Source organism: Zonotrichia albicollis, chromosome 5 (genome assembly GCF_047830755.1).
Source record: "Zonotrichia albicollis isolate bZonAlb1 chromosome 5, bZonAlb1.hap1, whole genome shotgun sequence".
Classification (NCBI taxonomy): domain Eukaryota; kingdom Metazoa; phylum Chordata; class Aves; order Passeriformes; family Passerellidae; genus Zonotrichia; species Zonotrichia albicollis.
In genome coordinates, this window is record NC_133823.1 from 24,509,457 (window position 1) to 24,524,787 (window position 15,331).

Here is a 15,331-nt window from a genome sequence, read left to right on the forward strand (position 1 = left end):
ATATTCTGCTTATGTACCTGACTTCATCTCAAGTGCTTTAAAGGGTGGTCAGAGTGAGGGGAAACATCAAACAAGAAGCTTTAACTGAGATGGGAGTATGACTGAAGGGAAAAATGCAGGTTAAAATTGTTGAGCTTTTTGCAAATTACAGCAACTGAATAATCTATTCCCTTTCCTCCTACTGTCAAGTCAAACAATGTACAACTGGAACTGAGAGAACTGTCTTTGTGAGAGAAACAGCTTGTGATCATTAATATGTAGCTTATGTTTTCTATACTGTGTCAAGCCTTATATACACTTTTCCTGGGTCATAACCAGCCACAGCCAGGAGACAGATAGCTTCCTAATGAAATGGAAGCATTATGATATCTAACTTTTATTGCTGTTATTGAGCCAGAAGACTTCCCTGCTTGCTAGGTCTATTTCCCAGCCTACAGATAAACCCTTTTGGGTAAAAAGGACCAGAGGAATTAGTGTTATTAGAGACATGTGTGTATATGCATATTCCTGTGTATTCTAAGACTCTTCCTAGCAATTTAGAAAGCCTTTTTAAAAGATATACCCAGTGTACAGCAATGATCTTCATAAATCCTTTATTGGGCAGTCTTTAATAGTACCTCTTAAGGCAGTTCCTTTTCCAAGATGGAGACTGAAGTGAGGTTCAAAACTTGGTTGTCTGTGACTTAAATGTGTTCGGACTTCCCAGCAATGCAAGAGGTGACACTCTTCCCCTCATACAACACACATACAGTACTAGTTACTTCTGTTCTGAGAACTCTGAATAGATTATCCTTAACAAAGAGAGAAGAGGTGAGACTTTCAGCCCTTTTGCTCCTTTACACCAGATAAAAGGGAAGGAGTAAGTTAAAGCTACCCTCAGTAATCTTTGTCCAGCTAACAGAGATTGCTGGGAGCACAGCAGAAACCATCTATGAGGGTTCCATTTCCTCTCTGGCATATATGGGCAAGTACAGTACTTGGAGTGGAGAGGCAAGGAAAAAACCACCAGTCTGGGGAGAATAACCTTGGAATGTTTAGAAGACTGCAGAATCTTCTTAATTTTATCATTGACTTCTTCAGCACCTCAAATCAGGATGATGTAAAGCTCTAAGACACCTTCTCACTCTGGAATAACTGATTTTTGTCTTGCATTAGTGGCAAAATATATAATCAATTAGAATCACATAAAACAGGAAGGAAACATCCTGTCATTTAAGTTACTTGGAGACGAGAGATTTCCTAAATATAATGGTATATATGAAATTTAAAGTATAATTTTTTTTTTTTTTAATTCAGTGAGTGGAAACACAGTAAGGAGGAACTCTTGACTTGTTGAATGACCTGAACTGCAAAAACTGAAAAACTACAGAGAAAATAAACAGCAAACAGAAGAAGTACAATTGAACCAGAGGAAACTGTTACAATAGGAAAACTAGCTCTTTGGGTTATTTTTCTGGAGCCTGTCTCCTTTTTATGACCAAGATATATTTCTGCATGGTTTCTCTTTCCCTTTCTTTCTTCCTTCTAAATATTGTGATTGAGGACCATGTGAGGGTTGATGGAAAGTACAACACATTGTGGCTGTCCATGAATGGATTGTGAAAGTTCCTGAAGTGTCCAGGCTAGGCTGGAGTACTTGCAATAACTAAACATTATATTACTATACATTATATTACTATAATAACTATACTGTACATTACTCTTAATATATTTATTCATGTTGGTGGCAAGATTTACTTTGAGGGAAATGTTAACAGGTGTTTGATGGAGGAGGAGAGTAAGATTGCAAACTAGAAATTCTTGGAAATTGCTAATATGGTCAAATCTCACAACTGGAGCAGGCTCTTCTAAAGTGATGGATGTGATGTCTCCACTAGGCAGAAGAAAGACCAGTGAGTCAAATCATGTCCACCTTTCCTTCCCATGACAAGATTAATTTTCTTTCTTTCCATAAGGATCTCTAATCCATGCCAGCTGCATCTGCCTTTTAAATCCCTCTTCAGAACAAACTTTTCACTGCAATGCCTGAAGGAAACACCTTGCCAAAGGATAGGTAATTTGAGAGATGACCTTATGTATAGTTAAAGGGATCCTACATGAACCAGACCTAGTAGCAACCAAAACCACTTTGATTTGCTACTGCCCCACTGACCATAGTTGCTGTTAACATATGACTGTCCTACTAATGCTCATATCTTCTTCTCTCTTCCCCTTTTCATTGCTTACCACCTTAATAATTGTATTGCTTCTTAAATTAAATCTGCCAAAAGTCTGATCAATATTTTAGTTTGGGTATTCTCTGGATCAGTCTTAGATTGCACTTTGGAAACCTTGTTTCCCTGCACATCTTACAGCACTTGATGCATCAGCCTTCCTATTGCAAATGGACATTTCAGCAGTATGGGTTGGACTCATCTCACCTGTCTTCACCTCCTAACACATAAATCTGAGTCAAGAGAGGGAGATAGATAAGAGTCATTAAGATGCCAGTCAGACTTATCTGTGACCTGTACTCTAAAGCAGGTTACATTATTGATAGCTCAGGTTTGGTCTCCCCAAGGATCACAGCACCAGCAAATGGCCACTGTATAAATGTAAATGTACATATGTACATACAGATATTTGTTTGAAACAGAAATCATTCATAAACTTCCAGTGTTTTGCTAGGAAAAATGGGTGGGTTTGTTGAGTCGGATCAAAAGCAGAGGAAATTTAGGTGAACTGATGATGCTGAAGGGATTGCTGTGGGGTGCAGTGATCAAGGAAGAATATCAGACAAAGAGAACAGTGAACTTAATTCTGGACGCTTCTGTGGGTTTAAGCATGGGGTTATTATCTGTAGATTCATACATCATACTGGAATGAGCAGGATGCACAGACAGATATTTGAAATACAGATTTGATAACAGAAATGAAGGATGAATGACCCTAAAATTCCTAAATATAAAAGGACATTTGTCATGGCTGCAGCAGGAAGTGAACCACAGGAATGTAGATAGAATTATACACAGTGACAAATTTCATATGGTAGGTAAACATGGGAGTTTAGTACCCCTGTCAATGTGTGAAAACATACATTTCTTAAAGATTCATTTCTTTTACATACTCTGTGTATATGCTGCAACTGCATTGTTTTACAGTCACAGCATGGCACAAACAGAAAGCTCGAGTGTTCCTGTTTCATTGAACTTTCTCTTTTGTCCACAGTTTGCAGCAGATTGGCGGGGGGGGGGGGGGGGCGGGGGGGCGGTTTAGCAGCTGAGAATGTCCAGAAAGGAGAGGGAATTATGTGGGGGAACGTTAGCACAGAAAGCTAATTCTGAGGCTTTAACAAAAAGAAAGGCTAAAATGTTCCAGGCAATAAAGTCAAGATATTTAGAATGATACTTTTAATTCCTGATTCAGAACAAGACTATTCTACCATTTAACCCACAGGTTTACACGAGACATAAAAGATACACAGTGTGTCCAAAGAGTCACAACTTGGAGCGTGCATTGCATGGTGCACAAAGACATTAATATTTCTGAGGTAAACAGATAATTGGCTTTCCCAGTATCTTGCTTTTATGGATGCAAAATCAATACCTATTTTAGGCATACTACTACTTTTACAATAACAGACATTTAAAGAATCATAAGATAATACTTACAGGATGCCTAGAAGAACTAAAGGAAAATAATGTATTGTTAAACAAAATTATTAATGTTCGAAGAATTTGACAACTGTAAAAACAACTCTCTTTCCCAGACAGCTCTATTAAATAATTTTAATTTGCAATAATAGTGGGGTTCAGGTTCTCTCATATGAAACATTAGAGACCTGTTTAAACATCTACAAAAATATTGAGAGAACATTTATTTTGTGGCAGTACTAATCCTAGGTGACAGACAGTGTTCTCATGGCTTTTTTGATGACAAAGACCGCAATAATGCTTCTTCATAAATAGCTGTATGATGACAACAATCTGCAAAATCCAGAGTCATTTGGAAAAAATCTACATTCAGAGAACAGAGTCCTCACCTTTTTTGAAAGACAGTTTCTTTATTGTGGCTTCTTCTGTTTTGACTGAGCCAGATGCCAAGAAATATATTTTGGGATCTATTCTTTAAAACCTGAGAACAAATGATTAGCAGAAGCTGGCAGCAAAATCACAACAGTGTAAAGTTTGCAATAACAAATTTGAGAAACAATTACCAGACCCCTTATGCATCTTTGCTTTCTCCATGGTTTTTCTCCTGAAGAGCAGGATCATCACTTCCATGTAGATGCCAGGGCACAGCTCCCTTCTCATAGCAGGACTTGGTTCAGCACAGCTGCAATAGAGAACATGGATCTACACTGTCTTAATGGGCCAACTGGCAATCCCTGGCACTGGAGAAGACCAGCACAGCCTCTATATTAATCTTGAATAGCATCATCTTGCCCTCAGGACATCAAATACTGCTGACCTCTCATAAGTCTGACCCACATCTTGTGATCAGGGCCAAGAAATACACATCAGTCTCAAATTAGCATTCTTCAGTGTCACAACCCCATTAGAATTGGCATAAACAAAACCAAGAAGCACTACTTTCCCCTTCCCACCTCCTGGCTTCCTCCTAGGATGGCTGTGGGCATAAAATAAAGATCATTAAAGAGGACTTTTGTATTAATGATTGAGTGTATGTTACAGTAATCAGATAATGGCTATATCAGCTTTCATTACAAGTCTCAAGAAACCCATCTTTGCTATGCATGATAAACTAATTTCTTCTAGATACTTTGACAACACTGTTGATTAAAGCCTTAATGTTCACTTTATATCTATAAGGCCAATTGTTTTTTGGTCAGTTTATTGCTTTGTGTAGCAGCAAACCTGAATAGTAAATGGGCTTGAGAAGTGTTAAGGAAAACTCCACATACTGAGTGGAGTTCTACCCTAAAGTATTTGCATGAGTGTTAGAGATAGATTGATAGACAGACAGACTTACATACAAAAATATTGAGAGAACATTTATTTTGTGGCAAAATACAGTCCAGGTATAAAAGAAGTAACACTGTTACTTGATCTCAATTGTCACCTAAAATGTCTTGGGCCATTAAGAACCAAGAGTAATAAAATAATAACACTAATTAACAATGGGCATTCCTGTCATCTGCCTAGAGTAACGCTTTTGCAACTTGGAATCAAGCAGATTCAACAGAGCAGTGATAACAAACAAATGTTCAGGAGTGCAGGTATATTGGTCCTTGTTCAATTGGCTGATAAAATCTCCTGGTCTGCCTATAGCATGTTTTAACAAGATTTCTGCGCTCAGGGCTTTGTTTCTCCGGTTCTGCAGACGCAGTGTAAAGCAGGTATGTGACTCCTCCGGGGGGCTAAAGTTACACGCAGGAAGGCTCGGAGCACTCGGTGAAACGTGCCCGCCATTCCGAGCGCGTGTGCCGGCAGGGGCAGGGATTCACACCGGCACGCCAGCGCCAGGCACGGGGCTTTCTCTGGGGGCTCATCTCGGCAGCGCAGCGCGGCTGCCATGAGAACAACTCCTGCCGGCAGCAGAGAGCAGCTTCAAATATTTGTGTGACACCACATTTGGACAGGCTTGCACATGCGTGAGAAAGGATTGCTATCTTGTTGAAACAAGAAAGTTTGCTCATGTCCCTTGTGGTGCCTTCTGTGTCTTGTTCTGCCCTGATTTTCCTGTTAAATCATCACAATACTTTTTTTATCCACATTTCTTCAACTCTTACCAGTTTGTGGGGTTTTTTTGTGTTTGCTTTTCACGGTGTTCATTCTTGCTCACATTTTGCTGCCATTTTTGGGATTGTAGTGTATTCTTCTAACCACACATTGACATCTGGAATATAATTTTCCTTTCCCAACATCCTCTTTCTTGAGCGTCTGGGTCCACAGCTGTATGTAGGTGAATATTGAAAAGCACTCAGGGAACTGTGGTAAAATGATGGAAACTGGTATTATCTAAACCTCAGCAATTACCTTCTCTGTGAGACAATGCCTACTGCTGAATGTCCTGCCTTACTTGTGGTCATCTAAATGCCAGACACTGTGCTGTCAGCATCCAGCTACTTGCAGCACCTTCTAAACCACCTGATGTGTGGAGAAGCCAGCTGGCCTCTGCACCCCTATTCATCTGTAGAATACCTCTGAAATCAGAGAGAAACAGGTTCTGGAGACATCAGCAGAGGATCAACAGTACTCCTCTGGGGTCATCCGTCAGTCCTACACTGTGCAGCAGTGGAGTCCCATTTTTATGCCTTCTGACAGTAAAGCCAAAGGATGATTAACATGACCTCAGGGAACAGTAAGGGAAATGGCCATCCACTGCCTGCTGGTGCTTATTGTAAGTCAGAATGATGGCCTATAGAAGGATACAAAGTGCTTCTGGCACTGAGACCATCTTTGAGTCGTGACTGATTGTCATTCTTCCCAAGGAAGCCTTAACCATAAACAGTAGTAGTATGTGAAATCAAGTATTTGAAAACATAAGCTTATTTCAGACTAGTCTTAACAGTGAAAGTGTGACAACAGATGAGGGGAGCAAAGCATTAACAAAAATGGATAGTAAAATATACATGCCTTTCGTCAGAGTGTGAGAACTGAGATGAAAGCAGAATCTCAGGCTATTTGAATGAGAAGGTAGCCAAAGCTATGGAACATCACAACTACAGAGAAAAGACTTTTCTCTAGAGAAAAACCCCACTAAAATTTTTCTTCCTGTAGAAATTACCTGAATTTTTCTTCCGGTAGAAATTTACTTCCTATAAAAATTACCTGAAATTACACTGCTTTTGGTTTTGTTGCTTTATGAGGTACTGACAAAGTTTGATGTACTTACTACTTTGCTTTCAGATGCTCTTCCAGACCAACAGAACCTGGAATAGTTTGATGTAGCTATCTGGGCATCCCAGGGCCAAAGTCACAGCTCAGTGGTATGAGCTTGATTTTTCATTGCTGTGTTTTACCAGAGGTGTTTGATCACAGTGATATGAAAACCTGACATGAGACAGCTGTCATTCATCTGAAGATGGTGTTAAATTGACAAAACTGTGCTTTTTAATTAATTCTTTATTCTTCCCAATTTAATAAATGTGAAAGTGAAACTAGCTCATCAAAAACTTACATATGGGGTAAAGCAAAACCTGTCACTTCCAAGACAAGTACCAAAATTTAAAAGGCAGCCAAGCCAAGGAGGTAGAAGCTCCAGAATGTTTGCAAAGGTCACAGACCAAAGTGCTGGAAATGTAGAAGATGCCTGAGTTGAGTTATCCACTAAATCCTTACAGCATCAGTTCTGTACATATCTCTGATTGCATACTAGACTTCCCCCAGGATTGTTTCCTCATTTAGTCCCTGGTCCATTCTCAGCATCAGCCTTTTCTTCATTCACACAGTTGCCCCAGCTCCACACAACCATATTCCAAAACTGGAATTCCAAATTCCCTCTTTGTGCAGGTTCTGTCTGTGATATCTATGTGCTTCTCAAGCATCAATGAGTTGGTCTCCATTCTGTGGGATATCTTCCTTGCTTTGATAATCTGATAAAAGAGATCACGAAATTTGAATACGCTATGGATGACGCTGACCTTTTGCTACTGTGACACCACTTAGCAGTTCCAGTGCAGGTAATGTATCTACAGAAGAAATCTTATTCAAAGATCAGCCAGAATTGGACACTTCAGAGAATTTTTCCCTATTGCAATTCTAGCAAATGTCTTGTGTGTGAACTAAGATTTCTTTCTTATAACTCAGAAATACGTGTAATTTGGCCAAATGAGGTATGTTCATGATGACCAAATTTCAAACTTTTTGCTTCTAAGTGCAAAGGCATTACAGCTCCTTAGAAAAGTAGTTCTCAGATAGTTATTATTTTAGCACAGAAAATGTGTTAGTTAAGAATGAACTCTGGAAACCAGGTAAATGGTTTTATGGACTGCATACTTCTCAAATAGGGAACTTTTAGATCAAAGAGGTAAAACTTGACAAATGCAGAAGTATCTGAAAATAGGACCCAAAAGGAAAGAAAAACCATCAGCATCCTGAACTAGCAGCAGTGATTCAAATCTTTCTCACAGTTTTGGGGTTTTTTTGCAGCGGGGGAGGGGGGACAGGGCTTGCAAGCCCTGAAAGATCAAATACATTTTCTGAGTAGCTGCCCCAGAAGAGTGTTGGTGCAATGCCATTTGAAAAAGCCAGAATGCAGCCTTAGCGCTGTGGAGCCCAAAAGCTGATTAGGTGAATGACACCATGCTTACTGTGTACTGGCCAGGGAATGCTTATTCTAAAGCCCTTGTTAGTTGCTGGCATGACATCTCTGGCTTGACATTTAGATTCATACAGCATTCACAGGGTAAAAGCCACTCAAGTCCCCCTCCAATAATGGTGGTTCTTAAGAACCATAAAGAAATGAAACTGTAGCACTGACATGGGCTGTCAGTCACAGGGGAGAGACACCTGGAGGTACTGAGCTGATCCAAGCAAAGCCAGGTAGTTCTAGTACCCAGCTCTTTGGACCCAGGCTTCAGAGCTCTCCATCTCTGTCCTGTCAGAGTCCCAATATCGAGACAGTAGGGATCCCTGTGTGTTTTGTTTTTCCTGGGCACTGCTGTTTCTCATCTGGCAGCATCCTGTCAAATGCAGAACTACATTGTTGTCTTGCATCAGTGATGGATCAAGCCCTCTGGGAGTTGGCATAACTGGGGATCAGCAATCTGGATTCCTGCCTAGGAAGCATCAGGAAAGCGTCTGTACCTGAAGCAGAATCAAACCATATTCAAAGTAATGGGAATGTTTAAGCTGTGATAACGTTCAAAAAAATCCCTCTGCTACATTATTTTAGTAAATATTTGTAGGTGTCTGTAATAGGGGGTAATCACTGCATTTCCTTTCAAACTAAAGGAGAGTAGTTTTCAGTAATATTGGATGAAAGCAAGGAATTCTAATGGATGGGTTTACCCTGATTTTTGCTGACAGATAGTGCTTTTCAGCAGTTCTCAGGTGTCTTTTCTTGCAACACACAAAAACTAGTTTGTGCCTGGTCTTTCCCTTTACTGATACAAGAATTCCACGATAGCTGGCAAGCAGTGAAGCATCCCCCTTTGCCAGGGAGCTGGGATGGGTTGCATGTGTAGAAATCAGGGAGGGCAGGTATGAGGGAGGTGAATAGGGCATGTCTGGCTGCAACTATGACAAGGAGAAATGGTATGGGAAGGGAAGGGAAGGGAAGGGAAGGGAAGGGAAGGGAAGGGAAGGGAAGGGAAGGGAAGGGAAGGGAAGGGAAGGGAAGGGAAGGGAAGGGAAGGGAAGGGAAGGGAAGGGGAAGGGGAAGGGGAAGGGGAAGGGGAGGAAAGGGAAAGGGAAAGGAGCGTAACACTACTCTAAGTCACAAAGATGAACTGCAGCCCCAGAGGAGCTGGGTTTGGTATCAAGGCAGTGCAAACACACAGCTTTCAATTTCAGGTTAGATTGGAGCCCAGGTCCCTGAGCGTCCATGAAATAATTTGTAGCTCAAAGCATGTTAAATAGTTATGAGGGATTGCAGGCAATGGGGTGCATGCAGGTGTGCTGTTATGGCTGTGGAATGTGTACAAGACATTTCCACGTTTTTCTTGCACCAATGAAGTAAAAAAGAATTTGGTTTGGGAATTTTGAGAAAATTTCTGCATCTCTTTTTTAGTTTACCCTCATCTAAGAAGGAAAGGACCGTACAGAGTGCCCACAGGACTGGTGCTAGAAGAAAGGCTGTGCAGAAGTGTGTTTCTTCCTGAGAGTGGAAAACAGCTGAGACACTATCTCCATTTTCATCAAGGGGTGCAGCACAGAGCTGTAGGCAGGTAAAAGGACATGGTCCTGAATGAAAACCTACCATTTCCATTTCAAGGCAGGAGATTTCCTCATGAGAAAGGGAGGGGAGCAGAGGCAGGTACTTTTCCAGTCCCCATCCACAATTCTTCTGTAACAAAAGCCCACATCCCAAGGTTAGCCTGCTCAGGATGTGTGCCACATGGACTACCTAGAGGAGAACCAGAGTTGCAGCATGTCCGGTTTAGAGCTCTCAGCCCCAACAGAGGGGAACCCAAACACAGCAACAGGATCAGAGTCTAGCCCTGACAGTGGATCCATGAGCTTTAAGAGGCCTAGGAAAAGAGCACAAGAAAGGAAAGAGTAATTATATTAGGAAAAAAACCCCAAAACCCCAGCTTGCAGTCTAATGAACCACTGGATTCCCCAAGGGCTTGCTTCACCTCCTTTTTCTATTTCTGGTACAATGCTTATAATACTTGATGGATCTGAGTAGGTTTACAGTGGTCAATTTGTAGATGCACACTAGAGTCAGTAACAGAATGAATAAGAACTGAATGTGAATTTTAGTTTGTTTCTCTCTTTTTGAAACTTTCTTTCAGAACAACATCAATATTTACAAAGGCAGGGCAGCTCCCATGTTTCCATGTCACAACATACTGCTCTAGCTGCATTCCTGCGAAAAAGGAAATAGGAATGGTTTCTGAACAAAAATCAGAGCCTGTGATTTTCAGCTTTCTGTCTCTCCCATGAAAGCACAGATTATGGTGAAAAGGATAATCTGGAATTGCTTTCTTAGGACTCCATCATGAGACAGTTGTAGCTAACCCACCAATAGACTCCTGAACATAACAGTCCTCCTCAGCTCCCAGGCTGAGGACAGGATGCACGATAAAACAGATTTGTATCCAAAAACAAAACAAAAACCAGAAATTCCCCTCTTCCCCCCCCCAAAAAAAAATCCTCAAAAAACCAAACAAAAGCCCCCAAACTCTACTAAACAAAAGGTTTCAGAAAAAAAAGCCAGAAACATCTGAGCTGGATATCACACTTCTTCCCCAGCACCAAAAAATTGTACAACTTTACAGGCTAGAGTAGGAAGGTTATATATAGCACTGCAATTTAATCCACATGACAATTAAAAAATACATGAAATGGTCTTCCTTATGCATGAGAAAAGATTATCAGAGTTTTCCCCCTTTCCTCTTTTAGCTTATTAAAAATGTAACTCCTTCAAGAGTAATAAATTAACTCAGAAAGGATTACTTAAGTGAGACACAGGTTGTGATTAAAGGAAGTTTGGAGTTCAGGAGAAGTCTGTGTTTGAAAAACGTCCTCAGTGTTTGGAGTATTGCATATGGCTTTTGACAACTAATTTGGGAGAAGAGTGGTAGGGAATGAACCTCAACAGGAAAAGCTCTTGTTTTTTGTCACTTTGTGACATTACTGAAACACCGTTTCCCCTCATTTGTATTTCCCCCCCGCCCCATAAGTTTGTGTTAAAATGTATCAAAACAGAGAAAGACTTTGAAAGAGGTACCAGAACTGTCATAAAGGATGATGCTAGCTTGTTGGGAGGTTATGCTTTATTATGTAAATCCATGTTCGGGGGTATTTTAAAATGCATATCGTATGGTTAGAGGCAGCTAATTATCCAGATAAACTATACTGCTTCCAAATGAAGTGTAAATCCATAACAGAAATGCCAGGGGCACGACTTCTTACAGATCTGCAACCTACCTGATTGACCAAAATTGTCCCTCATCTGTACCAGTCAGTCTTGCTTCATGGAGCATTGGCCACGAGGCTGCTGGTTCCTGCCAAACCCTGCTGCTCAAATCCACCTTGTCTTGCTGCTCCTGAGAAGAGGTTCCTGCAGTGCTCTCCCTTGGGTAATGCTGTAGAGTTGAGTACCCCGAGCTTGAATTCAGCTTGGAGCAGAGGGAAATAAAACTTCAGTCTGCACATAAATCCTTCATTTACTTACATATAAAACCAACGAAACAGTGCAATTTTCCCTTCTTTTTCTGTAATTTACAAACGGTTAAAATTATTTTCTTGGCAGAAACATCCATTTCTTAACTGCTTAGTGCCCACACTGGCAGCACCAGGCTGCAGCAATGGCTCTGTAAGTACCAGCGCTCACTCTGGAGATACCAAGAGGGGCTGGATGAAGAACTTGTGATGCATAATTTATTCAGTGAATATAGGCCTTTTGTGTACTTGTAAGAACTCCGAGGAAGGCAGGTGGGCTTGGCTGGGTTTTTTTTTAATAGTTTGCTGAAATTCTTTGAGGAACTGTAGTGTGTTTGCATGCAGTACCTGTATGTCAGCAGCTTGTTAAGAAATGTGTTTCAGTGTTGGCAGTTCAGGTGTGGGGTTCGTGTGGCCTGACCGGACAGGTGCCATGCACCTCTTAGGCTCTGGCACCTGCAAAGGGCAAATGTTGGCAAAGAACTTCTAGTCAGTGCTGAGACACTTGTGTTGCATCCACTGTTCAGCTGGCTCTATTTCGCCTGAATGTGCCTGAAATCTGCAGCACCTCACGCGTCTGAAATAAAATCATAGCGTCGGGGGTTGGTAGTCATTAGAGATCTGCGAACTCGGGTGAAAAATGGCACGCAGCGCGGCCGTGCGCTGACCGGGGCGCCGGCATGCCGCTCCAGCGGCCGGCCGGGGCGGGGGCACCGCCGCTCCCCTCGCAAACTTCCCGGGGCACAAAGTTTGCCGGCAGTTCCGCGGCCGCCCGCGGGGAGGGTGACAGGGCGCAGCTCGGGGGGCGCGCCCTCCCGCCGCCCCCTCCCCTCCCCTCTGCGGCGCGGCGCGGCCCCGCCCCGCCGGCAGCCCCGCACCGGGCGGCCGCGGCCGCAGCGCCCCCGCCGCGGGAGGGGAGCGCAGGGGGCGGCGGCGGGGGCGGCCCCGCGCTGCGCCGCGGTCCGTGCGCGCCGCTCGGCGGCCGCCCCGCCAGCGCCCGGCGGCAGCGGAGGGTGTCCGCATCCCTGCGTCCTCCCGGCGCGCTCCCTCACCTCGGCGGCGATCGCCTCCCGCCCGCCCCCGCCCTCCCCTCCCCCGCACCGCCACACGCGCACGCACTCCCGGCGCTGTGTGCGAGGGCGGGCGCCGGGAGACGGGCGGCGAGCAGCGCGCCGGCAGAGGAGACCACCGCGCACACGCACACACACACACACACACACGCACACGCACACACACTCCCTCCCGCCCGCCCTCCCTCTGTGCCTGCTCCTTCCTCGCCCCCCGCCGCCTCCCCTGCTCCCCCCTCCTCCTCCTTTCTCTGCAACGAGCTAGAAAGAGAGAGAGGGGGGAAAAAAGCCACTTACAGGTATTTGTTTAGTGGATCGGCGGCTTAATTTATCCCCCCGCCCCCCCCACCTTCCCCACCGCCCCTCGCAGTTTGTTTACAAGTATCAAAGTTGTAATTGAGGAGCTGCCAAGGCACATCTGGATATTTTTCTTCTTCTTCTTCTTCTTTGTGTTAGGGACTGATGTGCAACTAATTAAAGGCAGACAGGCTGGTAGCGTCTGCACATTCAAGCCCCCCCAAATAAAGAGCCTGGTAAGTGACTGGTTTGCTTTCCCCCCTCATCTTTTTCCCCCTTATTCTTCGCGGGGTTTTTTTCTTTTGTTTTTTGTGTGTGTGTGTGGTTTCGGATTTTAGTTGTGGGGTTTTTTTAGAGGGATGGGTTGTTTTGTTTTTTTTTTTTTTAATTTTGTGGGTTTGCCGGGTGCCCTTTTTTTTCTGTTGTTCTTGTTATCTGGGATCGTAAAAGTAGATTAATGTTAGACTTGGGCAATAAAAGGCGTCGCTGTATTAATTTATTAATTAATCTGCACCCGCCCCTCCTCCTGAATCTTAAATATGACCTTTGATCTCTCTGTCTTTGGCAGAGCAGACATGCAATATTGAACATGTACGGTCACATTTAGCTTAAGCAGGGACAGAATCGCAAAGCCCGGCTAGCAATTTCTATTTATTTATTTCATTCGTGGAAAAGAGGGTGATAGTTAGAGGGGGAGGGAAATCAATAACTGCGTCTCGGGTACCCTTTTCATGCTCCGGAGATGCATCGATTAAACAATAATGACCCGGTTGGTGGGCACCATCATTTTCTCGCTGCTGGTGGCAATAAAGCCTGAGAGGGGATCGCGGGGAGAGAAAAGGTAGCCAGCGAGGGAAGGTTTTGTGGAGAGAAACCAGTTTCATGCTGGGGGAAATAGGGCAAAAAAATGCATATGACTTCTGGCATAAAGGGCTGAACGCTAACATTTTATTCCTTACCAGATGCGTGGCTTTCGTACACATGGCTGGCAAAACTAGTTTTATTGAATACTTGTTATCGAGGACATGCAGCTAGGTTTTCCTTTCTGGAAACGGGAGAGGTTTTTTTTTTTTTTTTTTTTTTTTTTTGCTGTAAGCAAATCCTTCGCATCCCTCCACAAGACGACGCTTAGCCTAGAGCTTTCCGGGGCAGCCTTTGTATTGCCACTAGACCTCTGAAGGCAGCGAGAGTCTGGGTTTTTCCCTGACGTGGAAACACAGAGGTGGCTCCTGCGAGCTTGGGGTCGTCTTTTTTTTCTTTTTTCTTTTTTTTTTTTTTTTAACGACGGAAGGACGGCAGCCAGTCCCCAGTGCAGCCGGGGGTAGATTCTGTAGATTTACGCTGCCTTCATCTGGATTTGTTTACATAAAGCCCGCTTTCAGTGCACGACGTTGGGAGAAGACGAAGTTTTTGCACTCGGTAGGTTGGGCTGCAAACGGTTCATTAATCTAATTATGATCGTAATTACCGTAATTGATAACTATTTTGAACTAAACATACCAGAGTCTGGAAACTAGACGTAGCCCCACGAGTGCCTCACGAGTGAGCGTTTCTGATAGCCCTGCATCAGAAAAGATGCTGGAAATATCTGAACTATTCAGGTAGAGCATCTGGAAAACAAAGAGGCAGTGTTCATAAACTGAGGGTTTTTTAAGTTATGCTTATGTTTTGCTCCAGTTCGCTCAGGCTGCCATAATTTACCTTCTTCATTGCCATGAACTAAAATACCCCCCTTCACCTCCCTGGGAGAGAAAGGCGGCGGTAGGAAACAAAACGGACGCTGTGTCCTCAGCCCCCTTCTAAACTTTCCCAGCCTGGAGCAGAAAGCCATCTTTCCCCGATGAGGGCTAGTTCAGCAGGTACAGGATGTGCCCTCCCGAGCGCTCCCGGGCTGCCTCTCGGCGAAGCCCCCTGCCCCGCGGCGCCCACGGAGGGGCTTTCCCCGTCTCGGTGTGTGTGTCCCCAGCCCTCCCCGCGCAGCCCCCGGCGGCGGTGACGGGGAATCCTCCCCGAGAGGCTGGGATAAATACTCCGTCGTTAGTACAGCTGCAGGCGCCGGGATCACAAGCTGTGAAATTGCTTAAGTATTTTTTTTTTTTTAAACCTACCCCCGTGCCCCCCGCGGCCTGCAGGCAGCCCCCCCGTACCCGGAGGTGGCGGGGGGGTCGGGGAAGCCGGTGCCGCCGCAACCAG

At 43.9% G+C, this 15,331-nt stretch overlaps 1 protein-coding gene and 1 long non-coding RNA gene across 8 annotated transcripts in view; one reads left to right on the forward strand and one right to left on the reverse strand.

The window, feature by feature from the left end:
- Nucleotides 1-15,331, forward strand: part of LOC113458963 (CXXC-type zinc finger protein 4) — a 184,918-nt gene that overhangs the window by 72,140 nt on the left and 97,447 nt on the right. For 2 of the 7 annotated variants that reach the window (XM_074541090.1, XM_074541089.1), the window contains 2 exons: nt 9,676-9,832; nt 13,298-13,374. The gene's annotated coding sequence lies outside the window, so the exon portion shown is untranslated. Of the gene's footprint in view, nt 1-9,675; nt 9,833-12,678; nt 13,141-13,297; nt 13,375-14,429; nt 14,558-15,331 lie in introns of those variants that run through there. The other 5 variants (XM_074541092.1, XM_074541088.1, XR_012580404.1 and 2 more) reach the window with 5 other exon arrangements.
- Nucleotides 4,798-12,539, reverse strand: LOC141729147 (uncharacterized). Its single transcript, XR_012580408.1, has 3 exons — nt 11,541-12,539; nt 9,865-10,135; nt 4,798-7,537 (listed from the first exon to the last, which is right to left on the reverse strand). It is a non-coding gene; the product is annotated as an uncharacterized LOC141729147 (long non-coding RNA).